Consider the following 16918-nt stretch of genomic DNA (forward strand, 5'->3'; position numbering starts at 1 on the left):
GCAAGAGCACACCCTCGTGGACAAAATGCTTACAGCACCTGGTATTCCCAGGCGGTCTCCCATCCAAGTACTAACCAGGCCCGACCCTGCTTAGCTTCCGAGATCAGACGAGATCGGGCGTACCCAGGCTGGTATGGCCGTAAGCGAGAAACAATCTCTTGCTACAACATATATAGTCAAAGTGAGTGTGATAAACAGACATTGCATTTTCACCAATTAGATAAGCAGCTTGAACTTTGTGTCACTGAAAAAGTAGAAGAAATTACAAACACTGTTCCCATCACTTTTTAGCACAGGTAGTTGGATAAAATACAAACTTTATTTCCTTTCATCATTTGAACAGGGCAAAGGAGCACAAAGCACACACAAGCTGCATTCAGCAACAATATTCTTGTTTGTCTTATAAATACAAGGCAGATGCTAATTGAAAACACAAGGAAATTTGATCCTATTAAAAAGGCAGGAAGCTGCATTTAGTCAATTCATCATTAAATGCTTACTACAAGGCAGTGTTGCTGATGAAATAGTGCAGGGGCACACCCTCGTGGACAAAATGCTTACAGCACCTGGTATTCCCAGGCGGTCTCCCATCCAAGTACTAACCAGGCCCGACCCTGCTTAGCTTCCGAGATCAGACGAGATCGGGCGTACCCAGGCTGGTATGGCCGTAAGCGAGAAACAATCTCTTGCTACAACATATATAGTCAAAGTGAGTCTGATAAAACAGACATTTAGTCAATTCATCATTAAATGCTTAATACAAGGCAGTGTTGCTGATGAAATAGTGCAAGAGCACACCCTCGTGGACAAAATGCTTACAGCACCTGGTATTCCCAGGCGGTCTCCCATCCAAGTACTAACCAGGCCCGACCCTGCTTAGCTTCCGAGATCAGACGAGATCGGGCGTACCCAGGCTGGTATGGCCGTAAGCGAGAAACAATCTCTTGCTACAACATATATAGTCAAAGTGAGTGTGATAAACAGACATTGCATTTTCACCAATTAGATAAGCAGCTTGAACTTTGTGTCACTGAAAAGTAGAAGAAATTACAAACACTGTTCCCATCACTTTTTAGCACAGGTAGTTGGATAAAATACAAACTTTATTTCCTTTCATCATTTGAACAGGGCAAAGGAGCACAAAGCACACACAAGCTGCATTCAGCAACAATATTCTTGTTTGTCTTATAAATACAAGGCAGATGCTAATTGAAAACACAAGGAAATTTGATCCTATTAAAAAGGCAGGAAGCTGCATTTAGTCAATTCATCATTAAATGCTTACTACAAGGCAGTGTTGCTGATGAAATAGTGCAGGGGCACACCCTCGTGGACAAAATGCTTACAGCACCTGGTATTCCCAGGCGGTCTCCCATCCAAGTACTAACCAGGCCCGACCCTGCTTAGCTTCCGAGATCAGACGAGATCGGGCGTACCCAGGCTGGTATGGCCGTAAGCGAGAAACAATCTCTTGCTACAACATATATAGTCAAAGTGAGTCTGATAAAACAGACATTTAGTCAATTCATCATTAAATGCTTAATACAAGGCAGTGTTGCTGATGAAATAGTGCAAGAGCACACCCTCGTGGACAAAATGCTTACAGCACCTGGTATTCCCAGGCGGTCTCCCATCCAAGTACTAACCAGGCCCGACCCTGCTTAGCTTCCGAGATCAGACGAGATCGGGCGTACCCAGGCTGGTATGGCCGTAAGCGAGAAACAATCTCTTGCTACAACATATATAGTCAAAGTGAGTCTGATAAAACAGACATTTAGTCAATTCATCATTAAATGCTTAATACAAGGCAGTGTTGCTGATGAAATAGTGCAAGAGCACACCCTCGTGGACAAAATGCTTACAGCACCTGGTATTCCCAGGCGGTCTCCCATCCAAGTACTAACCAGGCCCGACCCTGCTTAGCTTCCGAGATCAGACGAGATCGGGCGTACCCAGGCTGGTATGGCCGTAAGCGAGAAACAATCTCTTGCTACAACATATATAGTCAAAGTGAGTGTGATAAACAGACATTGCATTTTCACCAATTAGATAAGCAGCTTGAACTTTGTGTCACTGAAAAAGTAGAAGAAATTACAAACACTGTTCCCATCACTTTTTAGCACAGGTAGTTGGATAAAATACAAACTTTATTTCCTTTCATCATTTGAACAGGGCAAAGGAGCACAAAGCACACACAAGCTGCATTCAGCAACAATATTCTTGTTTGTCTTATAAATACAAGGCAGATGCTAATTGAAAACACAAGGAAATTTGATCCTATTAAAAAGGCAGGAAGCTGCATTTAGTCAATTCATCATTAAATGCTTACTACAAGGCAGTGTTGCTGATGAAATAGTGCAGGGGCACACCCTCGTGGACAAAATGCTTACAGCACCTGGTATTCCCAGGCGGTCTCCCATCCAAGTACTAACCAGGCCCGACCCTGCTTAGCTTCCGAGATCAGACGAGATCGGGCGTACCCAGGCTGGTATGGCCGTAAGCGAGAAACAATCTCTTGCTACAACATATATAGTCAAAGTGAGTCTGATAAAACAGACATTTAGTCAATTCATCATTAAATGCTTAATACAAGGCAGTGTTGCTGATGAAATAGTGCAAGAGCACACCCTCGTGGACAAAATGCTTACAGCACCTGGTATTCCCAGGCGGTCTCCCATCCAAGTACTAACCAGGCCCGACCCTGCTTAGCTTCCGAGATCAGACGAGATCGGGCGTACCCCAGGCTGGTATGGCCGTAAGCGAGAAACAATCTCTTGCTACAACATATATAGTCAAAGTGAGTGTGATAAACAGACATTGCATTTTCACCAATTAGATAAGCAGCTTGAACTTTGTGTCACTGAAAAAGTAGAAGAAATTACAAACACTGTTCCCATCACTTTTTAGCACAGGTAGTTGGATAAAATACAAACTTTATTTCCTTTCATCATTTGAACAGGGCAAAGGAGCACAAAGCACACACAAGCTGCATTCAGCAACAATATTCTTGTTTGTCTTATAAATACAAGGCAGATGCTAATTGAAAACACAAGGAAATTTGATCCTATTAAAAAGGCAGGAAGCTGCATTTAGTCAATTCATCATTAAATGCTTACTACAAGGCAGTGTTGCTGATGAAATAGTGCAGGGGCACACCCTCGTGGACAAAATGCTTACAGCACCTGGTATTCCCAGGCGGTCTCCCATCCAAGTACTAACCAGGCCCGACCCTGCTTAGCTTCCGAGATCAGACGAGATCGGGCGTACCCAGGCTGGTATGGCCGTAAGCGAGAAACAATCTCTTGCTACAACATATATAGTCAAAGTGAGTCTGATAAAACAGACATTTAGTCAATTCATCATTAAATGCTTAATACAAGGCAGTGTTGCTGATGAAATAGTGCAAGAGCACACCCTCGTGGACAAAATGCTTACAGCACCTGGTATTCCCAGGCGGTCTCCCATCCAAGTACTAACCAGGCCCGACCCTGCTTAGCTTCCGAGATCAGACGAGATCGGGCGTACCCAGGCTGGTATGGCCGTAAGCGAGAAACAATCTCTTGCTACAACATATATAGTCAAAGTGAGTGTGATAAACAGACATTGCATTTTCACCAATTAGATAAGCAGCTTGAACTTTGTGTCACTGAAAAAGTAGAAGAAATTACAAACACTGTTCCCATCACTTTTTAGCACAGGTAGTTGGATAAAATACAAACTTTATTTCCTTTCATCATTTGAACAGGGCAAAGGAGCACAAAGCACACACAAGCTGCATTCAGCAACAATATTCTTGTTTGTCTTATAAATACAAGGCAGATGCTAATTGAAAACACAAGGAAATTTGATCCTATTAAAAAGGCAGGAAGCTGCATTTAGTCAATTCATCATTAAATGCTTACTACAAGGCAGTGTTGCTGATGAAATAGTGCAGGGGCACACCCTCGTGGACAAAATGCTTACAGCACCTGGTATTCCCAGGCGGTCTCCCATCCAAGTACTAACCAGGCCCGACCCTGCTTAGCTTCCGAGATCAGACGAGATCGGGCGTACCCAGGCTGGTATGGCCGTAAGCGAGAAACAATCTCTTGCTACAACATATATAGTCAAAGTGAGTCTGATAAAACAGACATTTAGTCAATTCATCATTAAATGCTTAATACAAGGCAGTGTTGCTGATGAAATAGTGCAAGAGCACACCCTCGTGGACAAAATGCTTACAGCACCTGGTATTCCCAGGCGGTCTCCCATCCAAGTACTAACCAGGCCCGACCCTGCTTAGCTTCCGAGATCAGACGAGATCGGGCGTACCCAGGCTGGTATGGCCGTAAGCGAGAAACAATCTCTTGCTACAACATATATAGTCAAAGTGAGTCTGATAAAACAGACATTTAGTCAATTCATCATTAAATGCTTAATACAAGGCAGTGTTGCTGATGAAATAGTGCAAGAGCACACCCTCGTGGACAAAATGCTTACAGCACCTGGTATTCCCAGGCGGTCTCCCATCCAAGTACTAACCAGGCCCGACCCTGCTTAGCTTCCGAGATCAGACGAGATCGGGCGTACCCAGGCTGGTATGGCCGTAAGCGAGAAACAATCTCTTGCTACAACATATATAGTCAAAGTGAGTGTGATAAACAGACATTGCATTTTCACCAATTAGATAAGCAGCTTGAACTTTGTGTCACTGAAAAAGTAGAAGAAATTACAAACACTGTTCCCATCACTTTTTAGCACAGGTAGTTGGATAAAATACAAACTTTATTTCCTTTCATCATTTGAACAGGGCAAAGGAGCACAAAGCACACACAAGCTGCATTCAGCAACAATATTCTTGTTTGTCTTATAAATACAAGGCAGATGCTAATTGAAAACACAAGGAAATTTGATCCTATTAAAAAGGCAGGAAGCTGCATTTAGTCAATTCATCATTAAATGCTTACTACAAGGCAGTGTTGCTGATGAAATAGTGCAGGGGCACACCTCGTGGACAAAATGCTTACAGCACCTGGTATTCCCAGGCGGTCTCCCATCCAAGTACTAACCAGGCCCGACCCTGCTTAGCTTCCGAGATCAGACGAGATCGGGCGTACCCAGGCTGGTATGGCCGTAAGCGAGAAACAATCTCTTGCTACAACATATATAGTCAAAGTGAGTCTGATAAAACAGACATTTAGTCAATTCATCATTAAATGCTTAATACAAGGCAGTGTTGCTGATGAAATAGTGCAAGAGCACACCCTCGTGGACAAAATGCTTACAGCACCTGGTATTCCCAGGCGGTCTCCCATCCAAGTACTAACCAGGCCCGACCCTGCTTAGCTTCCGAGATCAGACGAGATCGGGCGTACCCAGGCTGGTATGGCCGTAAGCGAGAAACAATCTCTTGCTACAACATATATAGTCAAAGTGAGTGTGATAAACAGACATTGCATTTTCACCAATTAGATAAGCAGCTTGAACTTTGTGTCACTGAAAAAGTAGAAGAAATTACAAACACTGTTCCCATCACTTTTTAGCACAGGTAGTTGGATAAAATACAAACTTTATTTCCTTTCATCATTTGAACAGGGCAAAGGAGCACAAAGCACACACAAGCTGCATTCAGCAACAATATTCTTGTTTGTCTTATAAATACAAGGCAGATGCTAATTGAAAACACAAGGAAATTTGATCCTATTAAAAAGGCAGGAAGCTGCATTTAGTCAATTCATCATTAAATGCTTACTACAAGGCAGTGTTGCTGATGAAATAGTGCAGGGGCACACCTCGTGGACAAAATGCTTACAGCACCTGGTATTCCCAGGCGGTCTCCCATCCAAGTACTAACCAGGCCCGACCCTGCTTAGCTTCCGAGATCAGACGAGATCGGGCGTACTCAGGCTGGTATGGCCGTAAGCGAGAAACAATCTCTTGCTACAACATATATAGTCAAAGTGAGTCTGATAAAACAGACATTTAGTCAATTCATCATTAAATGCTTAATACAAGGCAGTGTTGCTGATGAAATAGTGCAAGAGCACACCTCGTGGACAAAATGCTTACAGCACCTGGTATTCCCAGGCGGTCTCCCATCCAAGTACTAACCAGGCCCGACCCTGCTTAGCTTCCGAGATCAGACGAGATCGGGCGTACTCAGGCTGGTATGGCCGTAAGCGAGAAACAATCTCTTGCTACAACATATATAGTCAAAGTGAGTGTGATAAACAGACATTGCATTTTCACCAATTAGATAAGCAGCTTGAACTTTGTGTCACTGAAAAAGTAGAAGAAATTACAAACACTGTTCCCATCACTTTTTAGCACAGGTAGTTGGATAAAATACAAACTTTATTTCCTTTCATCATTTGAACAGGGCAAAGGAGCACAAAGCACACACAAGCTGCATTCAGCAACAATATTCTTGTTTGTCTTATAAATACAAGGCAGATGCTAATTGAAAACACAAGGAAATTTGATCCTATTAAAAAGGCAGGAAGCTGCATTTAGTCAATTCATCATTAAATGCTTACTACAAGGCAGTGTTGCTGATGAAATAGTGCAGGGGCACACCCTCGTGGACAAAATGCTTACAGCACCTGGTATTCCCAGGCGGTCTCCCATCCAAGTACTAACCAGGCCCGACCCTGCTTAGCTTCCGAGATCAGACGAGATCGGGCGTACCCAGGCTGGTATGGCCGTAAGCGAGAAACAATCTCTTGCTACAACATATATAGTCAAAGTGAGTCTGATAAAACAGACATTTAGTCAATTCATCATTAAATGCTTAATACAAGGCAGTGTTGCTGATGAAATAGTGCAAGAGCACACCCTCGTGGACAAAATGCTTACAGCACCTGGTATTCCCAGGCGGTCTCCCATCCAAGTACTAACCAGGCCCGACCCTGCTTAGCTTCCGAGATCAGACGAGATCGGGCGTACCCAGGCTGGTATGGCCGTAAGCGAGAAACAATCTCTTGCTACAACATATATAGTCAAAGTGAGTGTGATAAACAGACATTGCATTTTCACCAATTAGATAAGCAGCTTGAACTTTGTGTCACTGAAAAAGTAGAAGAAATTACAAACACTGTTCCCATCACTTTTTAGCACAGGTAGTTGGATAAAATACAAACTTTATTTCCTTTCATCATTTGAACAGGGCAAAGGAGCACAAAGCACACACAAGCTGCATTCAGCAACAATATTCTTGTTTGTCTTATAAATACAAGGCAGATGCTAATTGAAAACACAAGGAAATTTGATCCTATTAAAAAGGCAGGAAGCTGCATTTAGTCAATTCATCATTAAATGCTTACTACAAGGCAGTGTTGCTGATGAAATAGTGCAGGGGCACACCCTCGTGGACAAAATGCTTACAGCACCTGGTATTCCCAGGCGGTCTCCCATCCAAGTACTAACCAGGCCCGACCCTGCTTAGCTTCCGAGATCAGACGAGATCGGGCGTACCCAGGCTGGTATGGCCGTAAGCGAGAAACAATCTCTTGCTACAACATATATAGTCAAAGTGAGTCTGATAAAACAGACATTTAGTCAATTCATCATTAAATGCTTAATACAAGGCAGTGTTGCTGATGAAATAGTGCAAGAGCACACCCTCGTGGACAAAATGCTTACAGCACCTGGTATTCCCAGGCGGTCTCCCATCCAAGTACTAACCAGGCCCGACCCTGCTTAGCTTCCGAGATCAGACGAGATCGGGCGTACCCAGGCTGGTATGGCCGTAAGCGAGAAACAATCTCTTGCTACAACATATATAGTCAAAGTGAGTGTGATAAACAGACATTGCATTTTCACCAATTAGATAAGCAGCTTGAACTTTGTGTCACTGAAAAAGTAGAAGAAATTACAAACACTGTTCCCATCACTTTTTAGCACAGGTAGTTGGATAAAATACAAACTTTATTTCCTTTCATCATTTGAACAGGGCAAAGGAGCACAAAGCACACACAAGCTGCATTCAGCAACAATATTCTTGTTTGTCTTATAAATACAAGGCAGATGCTAATTGAAAACACAAGGAAATTTGATCCTATTAAAAAGGCAGGAAGCTGCATTTAGTCAATTCATCATTAAATGCTTACTACAAGGCAGTGTTGCTGATGAAATAGTGCAGGGGCACACCCTCGTGGACAAAATGCTTACAGCACCTGGTATTCCCAGGCGGTCTCCCATCCAAGTACTAACCAGGCCCGACCCTGCTTAGCTTCCGAGATCAGACGAGATCGGGCGTACCCAGGCTGGTATGGCCGTAAGCGAGAAACAATCTCTTGCTACAACATATATAGTCAAAGTGAGTCTGATAAAACAGACATTTAGTCAATTCATCATTAAATGCTTAATACAAGGCAGTGTTGCTGATGAAATAGTGCAAGAGCACACCCTCGTGGACAAAATGCTTACAGCACCTGGTATTCCCAGGCGGTCTCCCATCCAAGTACTAACCAGGCCCGACCCTGCTTAGCTTCCGAGATCAGACGAGATCGGGCGTACCCAGGCTGGTATGGCCGTAAGCGAGAAACAATCTCTTGCTACAACATATATAGTCAAAGTGAGTGTGATAAACAGACATTGCATTTTCACCAATTAGATAAGCAGCTTGAACTTTGTGTCACTGAAAAAGTAGAAGAAATTACAAACACTGTTCCCATCACTTTTTAGCACAGGTAGTTGGATAAAATACAAACTTTATTTCCTTTCATCATTTGAACAGGGCAAAGGAGCACAAAGCACACACAAGCTGCATTCAGCAACAATATTCTTGTTTGTCTTATAAATACAAGGCAGATGCTAATTGAAAACACAAGGAAATTTGATCCTATTAAAAGGCAGGAAGCTGCATTTAGTCAATTCATCATTAAATGCTTACTACAAGGCAGTGTTGCTGATGAAATAGTGCAGGGGCACACCCTCGTGGACAAAATGCTTACAGCACCTGGTATTCCCAGGCGGTCTCCCATCCAAGTACTAACCAGGCCCGACCCTGCTTAGCTTCCGAGATCAGACGAGATCGGGCGTACCCAGGCTGGTATGGCCGTAAGCGAGAAACAATCTCTTGCTACAACATATATAGTCAAAGTGAGTCTGATAAAACAGACATTTAGTCAATTCATCATTAAATGCTTAATACAAGGCAGTGTTGCTGATGAAATAGTGCAAGAGCACACCTCGTGGACAAAATGCTTACAGCACCTGGTATTCCCAGGCGGTCTCCCATCCAAGTACTAACCAGGCCCGACCCTGCTTAGCTTCCGAGATCAGACGAGATCGGGCGTACCCAGGCTGGTATGGCCGTAAGCGAGAAACAATCTCTTGCTACAACATATATAGTCAAAGTGAGTGTGATAAACAGACATTGCATTTTCACCAATTAGATAAGCAGCTTGAACTTTGTGTCACTGAAAAAGTAGAAGAAATTACAAACACTGTTCCCATCACTTTTTAGCACAGGTAGTTGGATAAAATACAAACTTTATTTCCTTTCATCATTTGAACAGGGCAAAGGAGCACAAAGCACACACAAGCTGCATTCAGCAACAATATTCTTGTTTGTCTTATAAATACAAGGCAGATGCTAATTGAAAACACAAGGAAATTTGATCCTATTAAAAAGGCAGGAAGCTGCATTTAGTCAATTCATCATTAAATGCTTACTACAAGGCAGTGTTGCTGATGAAATAGTGCAGGGGCACACCCTCGTGGACAAAATGCTTACAGCACCTGGTATTCCCAGGCGGTCTCCCATCCAAGTACTAACCAGGCCCGACCCTGCTTAGCTTCCGAGATCAGACGAGATCGGGCGTACCCAGGCTGGTATGGCCGTAAGCGAGAAACAATCTCTTGCTACAACATATATAGTCAAAGTGAGTCTGATAAAACAGACATTTAGTCAATTCATCATTAAATGCTTAATACAAGGCAGTGTTGCTGATGAAATAGTGCAAGAGCACACCTCGTGGACAAAATGCTTACAGCACCTGGTATTCCCAGGCGGTCTCCCATCCAAGTACTAACCAGGCCCGAACCCTGCTTAGCTTCCGAGATCAGACGAGATCGGGCGTACCCAGGCTGGTATGGCGTGTAAGCGAGAAACAATCTCTTGCTACAACATATATAGTCAAAGTGAGTGTGATAAACAGACATTGCATTTTCACCAATTAGATAAGCAGCTTGAACTTTGTGTCACTGAAAAAGTAGAAGAAATTACAAACACTGTTCCCATCACTTTTTAGCACAGGTAGTTGGATAAAATACAAACTTTATTTCCTTTCATCATTTGAACAGGGCAAAGGAGCACAAAGCACACACAAGCTGCATTCAGCAACAATATTCTTGTTTGTCTTATAAATACAAGGCAGATGCTAATTGAAAACACAAGGAAATTTGATCCTATTAAAAAGGCAGGAAGCTGCATTTAGTCAATTCATCATTAAATGCTTACTACAAGGCAGTGTTGCTGATGAAATAGTGCAGGGGCACACCCTCGTGGACAAAATGCTTACAGCACCTGGTATTCCCAGGCGGTCTCCCATCCAAGTACTAACCAGGCCCGACCCTGCTTAGCTTCCGAGATCAGACGAGATCGGGCGTACCCAGGCTGGTATGGCCGTAAGCGAGAAACAATCTCTTGCTACAACATATATAGTCAAAGTGAGTGTGATAAACAGACATTGCATTTTCACCAATTAGAAAGCAGTTGAATTTGTGTCACTGAAAAGTAGAAGAAATTACAAACACTGTACATGTAGCACAGGTAGTTGGATAAAATACAAACTTTATCTTCATCATTTGAACAGGGCAAAGGAGCACAAAGCACACACAAGCTGCATTCAGCAACAATATTCTTGTTTTCTTATAAATACAAGGCAGATGCTAATTGAAAACACAAGGAAATTGATCCTATTAAAAGGCAGGAAGGCATTTAGTCAATTCATCATTAAATGCTTACTACAAGGCAGTGTTGCTGATGAAATAGTGCAAGAGCACACCTCGTGGACAAAATGCTTACAGCACCTGGTATTCCCAGGCGGTCTCCCATCCAAGTACTAACCAGGCCCGACCCTGCTTAGCTTCCGAGATCAGACGAGATCGGGCGTACCCAGGCTGGTATGGCCGTAAGCGAGAAACAATCTCTTGCTACAACATATATAGTCAAAGTGAGTGTGATAAACAGACATTGCATTTTCACCAATTAGATAAGCAGCTTGAACTTTGTGTCACTGAAAAAGTAGAAGAAATTACAAACACTGTTCCCATCACTTTTTAGCACAGGTAGTTGGATAAAATACAAACTTTATTTCCTTTCATCATTTGAACAGGGCAAAGGAGCACAAAGCACACACAAGCTGCATTCAGCAACAATATTCTTGTTTGTCTTATAAATACAAGGCAGATGCTAATTGAAAACACAAGGAAATTTGATCCTATTAAAAAGGCAGGAAGCTGCATTTAGTCAATTCATCATTAAATGCTTACTACAAGGCAGTGTTGCTGATGAAATAGTGCAGGGGCACACCCTCGTGGACAAAATGCTTACAGCACCTGGTATTCCCAGGCGGTCTCCCATCCAAGTACTAACCAGGCCCGACCCTGCTTAGCTTCCGAGATCAGACGAGATCGGGCGTACCCAGGCTGGTATGGCCGTAAGCGAGAAACAATCTCTTGCTACAACATATATAGTCAAAGTGAGTCTGATAAAACAGACATTTAGTCAATTCATCATTAAATGCTTAATACAAGGCAGTGTTGCTGATGAAATAGTGCAAGAGCACACCCTCGTGGACAAAATGCTTACAGCACCTGGTATTCCCAGGCGGTCTCCCATCCAAGTACTAACCAGGCCCTAACCCTGCTTAGCTTCCGAGATCAGACGAGATCGGGCGTACCCAGGCTGGTATGGCCGTAAGCGAGAAACAATCTCTTGCTACAACATATATAGTCAAAGTGAGTGTGATAAACAGACATTGCATTTTCACCAATTAGATAAGCAGCTTGAACTTTGTGTCACTGAAAAAGTAGAAGAAATTACAAACACTGTTCCCATCACTTTTTAGCACAGGTAGTTGGATAAAATACAAACTTTATTTCCTTTCATCATTTGAACAGGGCAAAGGAGCACAAAGCACACACAAGCTGCATTCAGCAACAATATTCTTGTTTGTCTTATAAATACAAGGCAGATGCTAATTGAAAACACAAGGAAATTTGATCCTATTAAAAAGGCAGGAAGCTGCATTTAGTCAATTCATCATTAAATGCTTACTACAAGGCAGTGTTGCTGATGAAATAGTGCAGGGGCACACCCTCGTGGACAAAATGCTTACAGCACCTGGTATTCCCAGGCGGTCTCCCATCCAAGTACTAACCAGGCCCGACCCTGCTTAGCTTCCGAGATCAGACGAGATCGGGCGTACCCAGGCTGGTATGGCCGTAAGCGAGAAACAATCTCTTGCTACAACATATATAGTCAAAGTGAGTCTGATAAAACAGACATTTAGTCAATTCATCATTAAATGCTTAATACAAGGCAGTGCTTGCTGATGAAATAGTGCAAGAGCACACCCTCGTGGACAAAATGCTTACAGCACCTGGTATTCCCAGGCGGTCTCCCATCCAAGTACTAACCAGGCCCGACCCTGCTTAGCTTCCGAGATCAGACGAGATCGGGCGTACCCAGGCTGGTATGGCCGTAAGCGAGAAACAATCTCTTGCTACAACATATATAGTCAAAGTGAGTCTGATAAAACAGACATTTAGTCAATTCATCATTAAATGCTTAATACAAGGCAGTGTTGTTGATGAAATAGTGCAAGAGCACACCCTCGTGGACAAAATGCTTACAGCACCTGGTATTCCCAGGCGGTCTCCCATCCAAGTACTAACCAGGCCCGACCCTGCTTAGCTTCCGAGATCAGACGAGATCGGGCGTACCCAGGCTGGTATGGCCGTAAGCGAGAAACAATCTCTTGCTACAACATATATAGTCAAAGTGAGTGTGATAAACAGACATTGCATTTTCACCAATTAGATAAGCAGCTTGAACTTTGTGTCACTGAAAAAGTAGAAGAAATTACAAACACTGTTCCCATCACTTTTTAGCACAGGTAGTTGGATAAAATACAAACTTTATTTCCTTTCATCATTTGAACAGGGCAAAGGAGCACAAAGCACACACAAGCTGCATTCAGCAACAATATTCTTGTTTGTCTTATAAATACAAGGCAGATGCTAATTGAAAACACAAGGAAATTTGATCCTATTAAAAAGGCAGGAAGCTGCATTTAGTCAATTCATCATTAAATGCTTACTACAAGGCAGTGTTGCTGATGAAATAGTGCAGGGGCACACCCTCGTGGACAAAATGCTTACAGCACCTGGTATTCCCAGGCGGTCTCCCATCCAAGTACTAACCAGGCCCGACCCTGCTTAGCTTCCGAGATCAGACGAGATCGGGCGTACCCAGGCTGGTATGGCCGTAAGCGAGAAACAATCTCTTGCTACAACATATATAGTCAAAGTGAGTCTGATAAAACAGACATTTAGTCAATTCATCATTAAATGCTTAATACAAGGCAGTGTTGCTGATGAAATAGTGCAAGAGCACACCCTCGTGGACAAAATGCTTACAGCACCTGGTATTCCCAGGCGGTCTCCCATCCAAGTACTAACCAGGCCCGACCCTGCTTAGCTTCCGAGATCAGACGAGATCGGGCGTACCCAGGCTGGTATGGCCGTAAGCGAGAAACAATCTCTTGCTACAACATATATAGTCAAAGTGAGTGTGATAAACAGACATTGCATTTTCACCAATTAGATAAGCAGCTTGAACTTTGTGTCACTGAAAAAGTAGAAGAAATTACAAACACTGTTCCCATCACTTTTTAGCACAGGTAGTTGGATAAAATACAAACTTTATTTCCTTTCATCATTTGAACAGGGCAAAGGAGCACAAAGCACACACAAGCTGCATTCAGCAACAATATTCTTGTTTGTCTTATAAATACAAGGCAGATGCTAATTGAAAACACAAGGAAATTTGATCCTATTAAAAAGGCAGGAAGCTGCATTTAGTCAATTCATCATTAAATGCTTACTACAAGGCAGTGTTGCTGATGAAATAGTGCAGGGGCACACCCTCGTGGACAAAATGCTTACAGCACCTGGTATTCCCAGGCGGTCTCCCATCCAAGTACTAACCAGGCCCGACCCTGCTTAGCTTCCGAGATCAGACGAGATCGGGCGTACCCAGGCTGGTATGGCCGTAAGCGAGAAACAATCTCTTGCTACAACATATATAGTCAAAGTGAGTCTGATAAAACAGACATTTAGTCAATTCATCATTAAATGCTTAATACAAGGCAGTGTTGCTGATGAAATAGTGCAAGAGCACACCCTCGTGGACAAAATGCTTACAGCACCTGGTATTCCCAGGCGGTCTCCCATCCAAGTACTAACCAGGCCCGACCCTGCTTAGCTTCCGAGATCAGACGAGATCGGGCGTACCCAGGCTGGTATGGCCGTAAGCGAGAAACAATCTCTTGCTACAACATATATAGTCAAAGTGAGTGTGATAAACAGACATTGCATTTTCACCAATTAGATAAGCAGCTTGAACTTTGTGTCACTGAAAAAGTAGAAGAAATTACAAACACTGTTCCCATCACTTTTAGCACAGGTAGTTGGATAAAATACAAACTTTATTTCCTTTCATCATTTGAACAGGGCAAAGGAGCACAAAGCACACACAAGCTGCATTCAGCAACAATATTCTTGTTTGTCTTATAAATACAAGGCAGATGCTAATTGAAAACACAAGGAAATTTGATCCTATTAAAAAGGCAGGAAGCTGCATTTAGTCAATTCATCATTAAATGCTTACTACAAGGCAGTGTTGCTGATGAAATAGTGCAGGGGCACACCCTCGTGGACAAAATGCTTACAGCACCTGGTATTCCCAGGCGGTCTCCCATCCAAGTACTAACCAGGCCCGACCCTGCTTAGCTTCCGAGATCAGACGAGATCGGGCGTACCCAGGCTGGTATGGCCGTAAGCGAGAAACAATCTCTTGCTACAACATATATAGTCAAAGTGAGTCTGATAAAACAGACATTTAGTCAATTCATCATTAAATGCTTAATACAAGGCAGTGTTGCTGATGAAATAGTGCAAGAGCACACCCTCGTGGACAAAATGCTTACAGCACCTGGTATTCCCAGGCGGTCTCCCATCCAAGTACTAACCAGGCCCGACCCTGCTTAGCTTCCGAGATCAGACGAGATCGGGCGTACCCAGGCTGGTATGGCCGTAAGCAGAAACAATCTCTTGCTACAACATATATAGTCAAAGTGAGTGTGATAAACAGACATTGCATTTTCACCAATTAGATAAGCAGCTTGAACTTTGTGTCACTGAAAAAGTAGAAGAAATTACAAACACTGTTCCCATCACTTTTTAGCACAGGTAGTTGGATAAAATACAAACTTTATTTCCTTTCATCATTTGAACAGGGCAAAGGAGCACAAAGCACACACAAGCTGCATTCAGCAACAATATTCTTGTTTGTCTTATAAATACAAGGCAGATGCTAATTGAAAACACAAGGAAATTTGATCCTATTAAAAAGGCAGGAAGCTGCATTTAGTCAATTCATCATTAAATGCTTACTAGCAAGGCAGTGTTGCTGATGAAATAGTGCAAGGGGCACACCCTCGTGGACAAAATGCTTACAGCACCTGGTATTCCCAGGCGGTCTCCCATCCAAGTACTAACCAGGCCCGACCCTGCTTAGCTTCCGAGATCAGACGAGATCGGGCGTACCCAGGCTGGTATGGCCGTAAGCGAGAAACAATCTCTTGCTACAACATATATAGTCAAAGTGAGTCTGATAAAACAGACATTTAGTCAATTCATCATTAAATGCTTAATACAAGGCAGTGTTGCTGATGAAATAGTGCAAGAGCACACCCTCGTGGACAAAATGCTTACAGCACCTGGTATTCCCAGGCGGTCTCCCATCCAAGTACTAACCAGGCCCGACCCTGCTTAGCTTCCGAGATCAGACGAGATCGGGGGTACCCAGGCTGGTATGGCTGTAAGCGAGAAACAATCTCTTGCTACAAATATATAGTCAAAGTGAGTCTGATAAAACAGACATTTAGTCAATTCATCATTAAATGCTTATAAAGGCAGTGTTGCTGATGAAATAGTGCAAGAGCACACCTCGTGGACAAAATGCTTACAGCACCTGGTATTCCCAGGCGGTCTCCCACAAGTACTAACCAGGCCCGACCCTGCTTAGCTTCCGAGATCAGACGAGATCGGGGGTACCCAGGCTGGTATGGCCGTAAGCGAGAAACAATCTCTTGCTACAACATATATAGTCAAAGTGAGTGTGATAAACAGACATTGCATTTTCACCAATTAGATAAGCAGCTTGAACTTTGTGTCACTGAAAAAGTAGAAGAAATTACAAACACTGTTCCCATCACTTTTTAGCACAGGTAGTTGGATAAAATACAAACTTTATTTCCTTTCATCATTTGAACAGGGCAAAGGAGCACAAAGCACACACAAGCTGCATTCAGCAACAATATTCTTGTTTGTCTTATAAATACAAGGCAGATGCTAATTGAAAACACAAGGAAATTTGATCCTATTAAAAAGGCAGAAGTGCATTTAGTCAATTCATCATTAAATGCTTACTACAAGGCAGTGTTGCTGATGAAATAGTGCAGGGGCACACCCTCGTGGACAAAATGCTTACAGCACCTGGTATTCCCAGGCGGTCTCCCATCCAAGTACTAACCAGGCCCGACCCTGCTTAGCTTCCGAGATCAGACGAGATCGGGCGTACCCAGGCTGGTATGGCCGTGAAGCGAGAAACAATCTCTTGCTACAACATATATAGTCAAAGTGA

At 43.1% G+C, this 16918-nt stretch overlaps 43 non-coding genes and 1 pseudogene across 43 annotated transcripts; all 44 read right to left on the reverse strand.

Moving 5' to 3' along the window:
- Positions 1-26: 26 nt before the first annotated feature.
- On the reverse strand, positions 27-145 carry LOC123733533 (5S ribosomal RNA). Its single transcript, XR_006763911.1, has one exon. It is a non-coding gene; the product is annotated as a 5S ribosomal RNA (ribosomal RNA).
- Positions 146-554: 409 nt separating this feature from the next.
- LOC123733534 (5S ribosomal RNA) lies at positions 555-673 on the reverse strand. Its single transcript, XR_006763912.1, has one exon. It is a non-coding gene; the product is annotated as a 5S ribosomal RNA (ribosomal RNA).
- A 139-nt stretch (positions 674-812) lies between these two features.
- LOC123733535 (5S ribosomal RNA) lies at positions 813-931 on the reverse strand. Its single transcript, XR_006763913.1, has one exon. It is a non-coding gene; the product is annotated as a 5S ribosomal RNA (ribosomal RNA).
- Positions 932-1339: 408 nt separating this feature from the next.
- LOC123733536 (5S ribosomal RNA) lies at positions 1340-1458 on the reverse strand. The gene has a single exon (XR_006763914.1). It is a non-coding gene; the product is annotated as a 5S ribosomal RNA (ribosomal RNA).
- Positions 1459-1597: 139 nt separating this feature from the next.
- Positions 1598-1716, reverse strand: LOC123733537 (5S ribosomal RNA). The gene has a single exon (XR_006763915.1). It is a non-coding gene; the product is annotated as a 5S ribosomal RNA (ribosomal RNA).
- Positions 1717-1855: 139 nt separating this feature from the next.
- Positions 1856-1974, reverse strand: LOC123733538 (5S ribosomal RNA). Its single transcript, XR_006763916.1, has one exon. It is a non-coding gene; the product is annotated as a 5S ribosomal RNA (ribosomal RNA).
- A 409-nt stretch (positions 1975-2383) lies between these two features.
- Positions 2384-2502, reverse strand: LOC123733539 (5S ribosomal RNA). The gene has a single exon (XR_006763917.1). It is a non-coding gene; the product is annotated as a 5S ribosomal RNA (ribosomal RNA).
- Positions 2503-2641: 139 nt separating this feature from the next.
- Positions 2642-2761, reverse strand: LOC123733614 (5S ribosomal RNA). The gene has a single exon (XR_006763991.1). It is a non-coding gene; the product is annotated as a 5S ribosomal RNA (ribosomal RNA).
- Positions 2762-3170: 409 nt separating this feature from the next.
- On the reverse strand, positions 3171-3289 carry LOC123733540 (5S ribosomal RNA). The gene has a single exon (XR_006763918.1). It is a non-coding gene; the product is annotated as a 5S ribosomal RNA (ribosomal RNA).
- Positions 3290-3428: 139 nt separating this feature from the next.
- On the reverse strand, positions 3429-3547 carry LOC123733541 (5S ribosomal RNA). Its single transcript, XR_006763919.1, has one exon. It is a non-coding gene; the product is annotated as a 5S ribosomal RNA (ribosomal RNA).
- Positions 3548-3956: 409 nt separating this feature from the next.
- LOC123733543 (5S ribosomal RNA) lies at positions 3957-4075 on the reverse strand. Its single transcript, XR_006763921.1, has one exon. It is a non-coding gene; the product is annotated as a 5S ribosomal RNA (ribosomal RNA).
- A 139-nt stretch (positions 4076-4214) lies between these two features.
- On the reverse strand, positions 4215-4333 carry LOC123733544 (5S ribosomal RNA). Its single transcript, XR_006763922.1, has one exon. It is a non-coding gene; the product is annotated as a 5S ribosomal RNA (ribosomal RNA).
- A 139-nt stretch (positions 4334-4472) lies between these two features.
- LOC123733545 (5S ribosomal RNA) lies at positions 4473-4591 on the reverse strand. Its single transcript, XR_006763923.1, has one exon. It is a non-coding gene; the product is annotated as a 5S ribosomal RNA (ribosomal RNA).
- A 408-nt stretch (positions 4592-4999) lies between these two features.
- Positions 5000-5118, reverse strand: LOC123733546 (5S ribosomal RNA). The gene has a single exon (XR_006763924.1). It is a non-coding gene; the product is annotated as a 5S ribosomal RNA (ribosomal RNA).
- A 139-nt stretch (positions 5119-5257) lies between these two features.
- LOC123733547 (5S ribosomal RNA) lies at positions 5258-5376 on the reverse strand. Its single transcript, XR_006763925.1, has one exon. It is a non-coding gene; the product is annotated as a 5S ribosomal RNA (ribosomal RNA).
- A 408-nt stretch (positions 5377-5784) lies between these two features.
- Positions 5785-5903, reverse strand: LOC123733453 (5S ribosomal RNA). The gene has a single exon (XR_006763832.1). It is a non-coding gene; the product is annotated as a 5S ribosomal RNA (ribosomal RNA).
- Positions 5904-6041: 138 nt separating this feature from the next.
- LOC123733464 (5S ribosomal RNA) lies at positions 6042-6160 on the reverse strand. Its single transcript, XR_006763843.1, has one exon. It is a non-coding gene; the product is annotated as a 5S ribosomal RNA (ribosomal RNA).
- A 409-nt stretch (positions 6161-6569) lies between these two features.
- Positions 6570-6688, reverse strand: LOC123733549 (5S ribosomal RNA). The gene has a single exon (XR_006763927.1). It is a non-coding gene; the product is annotated as a 5S ribosomal RNA (ribosomal RNA).
- Positions 6689-6827: 139 nt separating this feature from the next.
- LOC123733550 (5S ribosomal RNA) lies at positions 6828-6946 on the reverse strand. The gene has a single exon (XR_006763928.1). It is a non-coding gene; the product is annotated as a 5S ribosomal RNA (ribosomal RNA).
- Positions 6947-7355: 409 nt separating this feature from the next.
- LOC123733551 (5S ribosomal RNA) lies at positions 7356-7474 on the reverse strand. Its single transcript, XR_006763929.1, has one exon. It is a non-coding gene; the product is annotated as a 5S ribosomal RNA (ribosomal RNA).
- Positions 7475-7613: 139 nt separating this feature from the next.
- On the reverse strand, positions 7614-7732 carry LOC123733552 (5S ribosomal RNA). Its single transcript, XR_006763930.1, has one exon. It is a non-coding gene; the product is annotated as a 5S ribosomal RNA (ribosomal RNA).
- A 409-nt stretch (positions 7733-8141) lies between these two features.
- On the reverse strand, positions 8142-8260 carry LOC123733554 (5S ribosomal RNA). Its single transcript, XR_006763931.1, has one exon. It is a non-coding gene; the product is annotated as a 5S ribosomal RNA (ribosomal RNA).
- Positions 8261-8399: 139 nt separating this feature from the next.
- On the reverse strand, positions 8400-8518 carry LOC123733556 (5S ribosomal RNA). Its single transcript, XR_006763933.1, has one exon. It is a non-coding gene; the product is annotated as a 5S ribosomal RNA (ribosomal RNA).
- A 408-nt stretch (positions 8519-8926) lies between these two features.
- Positions 8927-9045, reverse strand: LOC123733557 (5S ribosomal RNA). The gene has a single exon (XR_006763934.1). It is a non-coding gene; the product is annotated as a 5S ribosomal RNA (ribosomal RNA).
- Positions 9046-9183: 138 nt separating this feature from the next.
- On the reverse strand, positions 9184-9302 carry LOC123733558 (5S ribosomal RNA). Its single transcript, XR_006763935.1, has one exon. It is a non-coding gene; the product is annotated as a 5S ribosomal RNA (ribosomal RNA).
- Positions 9303-9711: 409 nt separating this feature from the next.
- Positions 9712-9830, reverse strand: LOC123733559 (5S ribosomal RNA). Its single transcript, XR_006763936.1, has one exon. It is a non-coding gene; the product is annotated as a 5S ribosomal RNA (ribosomal RNA).
- A 138-nt stretch (positions 9831-9968) lies between these two features.
- LOC123733647 (uncharacterized) lies at positions 9969-10089 on the reverse strand (annotated as a pseudogene).
- A 409-nt stretch (positions 10090-10498) lies between these two features.
- Positions 10499-10617, reverse strand: LOC123733560 (5S ribosomal RNA). The gene has a single exon (XR_006763937.1). It is a non-coding gene; the product is annotated as a 5S ribosomal RNA (ribosomal RNA).
- A 387-nt stretch (positions 10618-11004) lies between these two features.
- Positions 11005-11123, reverse strand: LOC123733561 (5S ribosomal RNA). The gene has a single exon (XR_006763938.1). It is a non-coding gene; the product is annotated as a 5S ribosomal RNA (ribosomal RNA).
- A 409-nt stretch (positions 11124-11532) lies between these two features.
- LOC123733562 (5S ribosomal RNA) lies at positions 11533-11651 on the reverse strand. Its single transcript, XR_006763939.1, has one exon. It is a non-coding gene; the product is annotated as a 5S ribosomal RNA (ribosomal RNA).
- A 139-nt stretch (positions 11652-11790) lies between these two features.
- On the reverse strand, positions 11791-11910 carry LOC123733605 (5S ribosomal RNA). Its single transcript, XR_006763982.1, has one exon. It is a non-coding gene; the product is annotated as a 5S ribosomal RNA (ribosomal RNA).
- Positions 11911-12319: 409 nt separating this feature from the next.
- LOC123733563 (5S ribosomal RNA) lies at positions 12320-12438 on the reverse strand. The gene has a single exon (XR_006763940.1). It is a non-coding gene; the product is annotated as a 5S ribosomal RNA (ribosomal RNA).
- A 140-nt stretch (positions 12439-12578) lies between these two features.
- On the reverse strand, positions 12579-12697 carry LOC123733564 (5S ribosomal RNA). Its single transcript, XR_006763941.1, has one exon. It is a non-coding gene; the product is annotated as a 5S ribosomal RNA (ribosomal RNA).
- Positions 12698-12836: 139 nt separating this feature from the next.
- Positions 12837-12955, reverse strand: LOC123733565 (5S ribosomal RNA). The gene has a single exon (XR_006763942.1). It is a non-coding gene; the product is annotated as a 5S ribosomal RNA (ribosomal RNA).
- A 409-nt stretch (positions 12956-13364) lies between these two features.
- On the reverse strand, positions 13365-13483 carry LOC123733567 (5S ribosomal RNA). Its single transcript, XR_006763944.1, has one exon. It is a non-coding gene; the product is annotated as a 5S ribosomal RNA (ribosomal RNA).
- Positions 13484-13622: 139 nt separating this feature from the next.
- On the reverse strand, positions 13623-13741 carry LOC123733568 (5S ribosomal RNA). Its single transcript, XR_006763945.1, has one exon. It is a non-coding gene; the product is annotated as a 5S ribosomal RNA (ribosomal RNA).
- Positions 13742-14150: 409 nt separating this feature from the next.
- On the reverse strand, positions 14151-14269 carry LOC123733569 (5S ribosomal RNA). Its single transcript, XR_006763946.1, has one exon. It is a non-coding gene; the product is annotated as a 5S ribosomal RNA (ribosomal RNA).
- A 139-nt stretch (positions 14270-14408) lies between these two features.
- On the reverse strand, positions 14409-14527 carry LOC123733570 (5S ribosomal RNA). Its single transcript, XR_006763947.1, has one exon. It is a non-coding gene; the product is annotated as a 5S ribosomal RNA (ribosomal RNA).
- Positions 14528-14935: 408 nt separating this feature from the next.
- On the reverse strand, positions 14936-15054 carry LOC123733571 (5S ribosomal RNA). Its single transcript, XR_006763948.1, has one exon. It is a non-coding gene; the product is annotated as a 5S ribosomal RNA (ribosomal RNA).
- A 139-nt stretch (positions 15055-15193) lies between these two features.
- On the reverse strand, positions 15194-15312 carry LOC123733572 (5S ribosomal RNA). Its single transcript, XR_006763949.1, has one exon. It is a non-coding gene; the product is annotated as a 5S ribosomal RNA (ribosomal RNA).
- A 410-nt stretch (positions 15313-15722) lies between these two features.
- Positions 15723-15841, reverse strand: LOC123733573 (5S ribosomal RNA). The gene has a single exon (XR_006763950.1). It is a non-coding gene; the product is annotated as a 5S ribosomal RNA (ribosomal RNA).
- Positions 15842-15980: 139 nt separating this feature from the next.
- On the reverse strand, positions 15981-16099 carry LOC123733576 (5S ribosomal RNA). The gene has a single exon (XR_006763953.1). It is a non-coding gene; the product is annotated as a 5S ribosomal RNA (ribosomal RNA).
- Positions 16100-16234: 135 nt separating this feature from the next.
- On the reverse strand, positions 16235-16351 carry LOC123733634 (5S ribosomal RNA). Its single transcript, XR_006764011.1, has one exon. It is a non-coding gene; the product is annotated as a 5S ribosomal RNA (ribosomal RNA).
- A 407-nt stretch (positions 16352-16758) lies between these two features.
- LOC123733635 (5S ribosomal RNA) lies at positions 16759-16877 on the reverse strand. Its single transcript, XR_006764012.1, has one exon. It is a non-coding gene; the product is annotated as a 5S ribosomal RNA (ribosomal RNA).
- Between the last annotated feature and the right edge of the window lie 41 nt (positions 16878-16918).

This window comes from Salmo salar, unplaced genomic scaffold (assembly GCF_905237065.1).
Source record: "Salmo salar unplaced genomic scaffold, Ssal_v3.1, whole genome shotgun sequence".
Lineage (NCBI taxonomy): Eukaryota > Metazoa > Chordata > Actinopteri > Salmoniformes > Salmonidae > Salmo > Salmo salar.